The following is a 5,407-nucleotide window of genomic DNA, read 5'->3' on the forward strand; positions in this document are numbered from 1 at the left end:
ATATATATATATATATACACACACATATATACATATATGTGTGTGTGTTTAATGTAAATAAATTCTTCTATTAAAACAGGAAAAATCTCAAGTATAAAAGGCCTATTAAAACACTCGGGTTTAAAGCTAAGGACTATATTTCGGTGGACAAACTTTCACTCATTCTGGATACTCTCAGGCATCATTAAGGAGGATTAACTATTAAAACAGGCCCGGTTAAGTTTTGCTGAAATATTCGCTAGACATTTATCAATTGATCGACTTATTGACTCAAGTTATTATTCATTTATTTAAAAAAAACGGGGGTTAACTGCTATGAACAACCCTTACTGTTTCTCTTCAATCCAGGCTTGGGTTGAGCGTAATTCTATAACCCTTTCTTTTTTATCTCTCTACATCAGGTACTAGAAAAAGATTTTGTGTACATAGGCCCAAAGACCATCTCAGAAATCATCGCCATGAAACTCGGCATCCAGAAATTCCACATCGGTCGCATCATCTTCTTCACTGCAAACATAGCAATTCCTTGTCCTCCTGGTGCTCCTTACGTCCATATATTTAGCAAAATGTAAGAGAAACATAACACACACACACACACACACACACACACGCACACACACACACACACACAACACACATATATATATATATATATATATATATATATATATATATATATATATATATAATATATATAATATATATGTGTGTGTGTGTGTGTGTGTGTGTGTGTGTGTGTGTGTGTGTGTGCGTGTGTGTAAATATGATACTTTTTATTCTGGTGCTTGGTAGTTAGAGTTGTAATAAAAAAGTGCGGCAAAGGTGTAGGTGAGCAACTTAAAGGGGAATAACATGTTTCCCTACATGGAAGAAAATACCAGAAGAAGGCGAATGAGCAAATGGAGTTCAGAATAAAAGGTGCAAATGTGAGACGTGAGATGCTGTCTGAAGAGCTCGCAGTCCCGGTTCGATGGGTGGGTATTTTGAGAAGTTGCTGCATGCGCCTGATAGAAGAAAGGTGGAAAAGTTGAGTACATCTTAGTTTAACCAGACCACTGAGCTGATTGACAGCTCTCCTAGGGCTGGCCCGAAGAATAAGATATTTTCACGTGGCTAGGAACCAGTTGGTTACTTATTGTGGGATCCGAACTACATTATATCGAGAAATTAATTTCTAATCATCAGAAATAAATTCCTCTGATTCACGTTGGCAGAGCGAGACGCGAACTCTCGCTACCAAATCAGTGTACACCATGCAACCCACTCGTTCAACGAGGAACGTAGAAGAGGGGTGGAACTGGATGATACAAGAGTTGAAGGAAGGGTTGGGATAAGTTTGAGAATACCTATGGAAGTTATTGTTGCAGATGTACAGAGTGCATAGAGTATAAGTGGTTGAGAATAAGTAAATGGCAGGTGTTCATGCGATTACAAGTGTGACTCTGCAGTATGGTGGCAACCGTGTGATTATGTGACTAACCAAGGTGTGTAAGGTATGCATGGCTGTGAAGAATATTCCACAGGAATGGATGTGAGAAATAATTGTTCCTTCGTAGTAGGATAAAGATGAAATAGGAGTCTAAGAATCATAGCCAAATGTCTTTGGAGTGTATGCCAGGAAAGGTGTAAGGTGGAAGGCTAATTGCGAAAGTAGGACGGTTTGATAAGGAAAGAACAATGTGGTTAGATGACGAAGAGTTTGCGTGGATCAGTGTTTGTTATAGAACAGTTGTGTGGGAAGTATGGACGCACAGGAAAATTGCTGTATGTGGCATATTTGGACCTAAAGCTTTTATCAGAATTGATAGAGATGCAACGCGGAGGTTCTTGACGACCAGACCTTACCTTACAGACCTCACATCTTGTTCGGGTTGCCCCAGGTCCCTCAGTGTGAGGCACCTCTAATGTCTACCAGAGAGTTGCTAGTGCATCTTCCGGTATAAAGGGTAAGCTGGTGAAAACAATAGTTTTATAATGAAAGCAAAGCATACATTAGAATTGTAGGCGGGAGAGGGACTGGTTTGGTATGAAAATGTGACTGAGATTGATGTATTATGAGTTGCTGCTGAATAGTTTTGTGTGTGGAGTGATGAGAAAATGTCAGAAAGTGTAGATGCTGAATGTCAATGAAAGAAGGTGAAGCTGTAGAGTTGAATTATTTACTAAGTATTAGTGACACACAAAGAACTTTTTTGGTGGGAAATGTGGTTGAGATACAAAGGAGTGATAAAGGATTAGAGGGATGGAGCATCATCTTGAGAGGGGTTAGTCTTGCCGAAAGGATGGATGATGATGATGACGATAGGTTAGCAGAAAGATTATAATAATTGAAAGTGTTGGAAGGAAGGAAGGAAGGAGAACAAGAATACACAGAAAGGGATGGATAGATAGAATGGGGAGGTATTGGAAGGAAGTGACCTCAACATTAAAAAAGCGAGAATGTGCGCAAAATAAAAGTAAGATTGGTGCAGTGTGTGTTTGTGTTCGACATCCTTCTGGTGAGCCTTTTGTGTAGGTGCATGAACCTGTGGAAGCTTTTTGCACCGGGATTCATCCACGATTCCGTAATAATTATATAATATAATATATATATAATATATATTATATTAATATATATATTTTATTATTTATTTCTTATATATTAAATTATTAAATTATATATATAATTATGTAGATAACTATATCTATATATTAATATATGTGTATATTTGCACCACCATTGGATCCATCCCGATTCGTAATATATATATATATATATATATATATAATATATATATATAGATATATATATATATATATCTGTATATAATATATATATATATATATATATATATATATATATATATATATATATTTTAATTTATATTTATATATATATAACATTATTATATATATATATTAATATATATTAGTATATATATATTTAATTTTGTTTTGTATATTTTGCACCAGGATTCATCCACGATTCAATAATATATATATATACAATGTATATATATATATACTATATATATATATATATATATATATATATATATATTAAATAATACTTGTATAAATTTGTGATTCACATCAGGATCGAACGCCAGTCTCTTATGAAAGTTAGGGCGCTGCCGATTAACCCACAAAGCTCATAAAATAAGTTGAAACTTGAGCAACTCTTTCCAGAGGTTTTTCTGGGCAGGCTGCCGCCTAACATACAAGCGACTTTTATCCAACTTCTCTTATGACTTTTGTGGATCAATTGGATGCGGCCTGCCCTTTCATCTGGGACACTGGGGTTAGATCCAGACGTGATATACATACATATATGTATATGTGTATATATATAATAGGTAACGAGTGATGTTTCTGTTAACTAGTGAAAGAAGGGTGAGAATCGAGAACAACTGATCAGAAGTCTAACCTGATAATAGATATCAGGTGTTAAAACGTGAATAATAAATGATAATGATGACGTCCAATTGGAATTTTGATCTTATAGTCAATTATATGTAGTACAAACGAACTCTCAGAAAAGCGTCCTAAATATACTGAGAATCCAAGGAAAATAATGCAATAGGGCTAGGCTCACCAAGCAAGTCTCCAAGGACACCAAAACGGTTTTGTTTTACGTAAATACTTAATGAGACTTCTGGTATGATTTAAGGCTTCAGATCATTTACCCAGATATCGAATAGAAGATAGAATTTAAGCCAAAGGCCAAGCACTGGGACCTATGAGGTTATTCAGAGATGAAACGGAAATTGACAACAAAAAGTGTTGAAAAGTTGTAAAAGGAGGAAATCTTCGCAGCTGCACTATGAATCAATAGATAGGAGAGGGTGGAAAGTCAGATGAAAGAAAGAGGATGTGAACGGAGGTACAGTAAATGCAATGAATGGAGTTGCAGCTAGGGGACGAAGGGAAGCTGCAAAGAACCTTAAGTAATGCCTACAGTACACCGCAGGAAGTGCACTGACGGCTCTACCCCTCTACGGGGGTTACTGTACATAAGCTTTATTTCTGTATTCAGGTTGTACTAACCTCTTTCTCTCTCTCTCTCTCTCCTACGGGGGCTTCTCAGACATCTAACAATTCTCAAACTTTCAGGCTAATCCGAATGACCGAGGGAGGTTTGATCCTCAAATGGAAGCAGGACGAGATCAGGAAAATTCCACAGACGCCCTCCGGAGGGGATCCCTCGATGACATCTGCCATTTCCTTAACTCATTTACAGGTACTTCATTGCAACTACAGTCCTAAAAGATTATTTCCAATTCTTTACGCTCCTTAAACTGTTTTCCCTTAACATGTTTTTATCACAATGTGATATATATATATCTATATCTATATATATATATATATATATATATATATATAATATATATTATATATTATATATATATATCTATATATATATATAATATTAAACATATATATATATGTATATATTCATTATTCCAGTCAGCAAGATATACAGACTTGAGGAGGGTCCATGATACATGTTGTTAAAAGGCCAAGTTTATTAACAAAAAACGTTTCGCACTAAAGACTCAGTGCATCATCAGTCTGTGAAAAGTAGAAGACACAATAAAATACATTATTAGCATAAAAGGATTTCACAATGCAGTTAAAATTTACAAGTTAAGACAATAGAAAGTAAAAGCATAAAAAGCGCATAAAACAAACAGAAAACAAAAAGAGACTACCAAAACACCAACCGTCCATAAGCAGGAGAGAAGATTGTATGTCATTCCCTCTTCTCTCCTGCTTATGGACGGTTGGTGTTTTGGTAGTCTTTTTGTATTCTGTTTTATGTGCTTTTTATGCTTTTACTTTCTATTGTCTTAACTTGTAAATTTTAATTGCAATGTGAATTCCTTTTATGCTAATAATGTATTTTATTGTGTCTTTTACTTTTCACAGACTGATGATGCATTGAGCCTTTAGTGCGAAACGTTTTTTGTTAAAAAACTTGGCCTTTTAACAACGTGTGTATCATGGACCCTCCTGAAGTCTGTATATATATATATATATATATATATATATATATATATATATATATATATATATATATATATTATCTATATATATATATATATATATATACACATATACACACACACATATATATATATAAATGTGTGTGTGTGTGTGTGTGTGAAAACAGTCAGCTCATCATAGACAATTTATTAGCTGCGCTTCAGGGTCACCCATATCCCACTTCGATGTTCCTAAATCGGTATAATACTTTTCCTTTCCTTTTGTACATAATAGTGATTTTTTTACGAACTCTACAACAAATTTTAACAAAACACTTCCCAGCAGTAAAGGTCAATATTATTTTGAAGAATCTCAAAAGTCCGGCGTCGTGTACAAGTATACTTGCATTTGCAGTCCGCAACAAATTCACGTCGGAAGTACT

The 5,407-nt window shown here is 34.8% G+C and overlaps 1 long non-coding RNA gene across 1 annotated transcript in view; it reads left to right on the plus strand.

The window, feature by feature from the left end:
- The first annotated feature begins 409 nt into the window (after positions 1-409).
- Positions 410-5,407, plus strand: part of LOC135212345 (uncharacterized) — a 10,701-nt gene continuing 5,703 nt past the window's right edge. Inside the window, exons 1-2 of the long non-coding RNA XR_010313877.1 lie at positions 410-568; positions 4,093-4,219. This is a non-coding gene — a long non-coding RNA (uncharacterized LOC135212345). The remainder of the gene's footprint in view (positions 569-4,092; positions 4,220-5,407) is intronic.

This window comes from Macrobrachium nipponense, chromosome 40, assembly GCF_015104395.2.
Source record: "Macrobrachium nipponense isolate FS-2020 chromosome 40, ASM1510439v2, whole genome shotgun sequence".
Taxonomy (NCBI): domain Eukaryota; kingdom Metazoa; phylum Arthropoda; class Malacostraca; order Decapoda; family Palaemonidae; genus Macrobrachium; species Macrobrachium nipponense.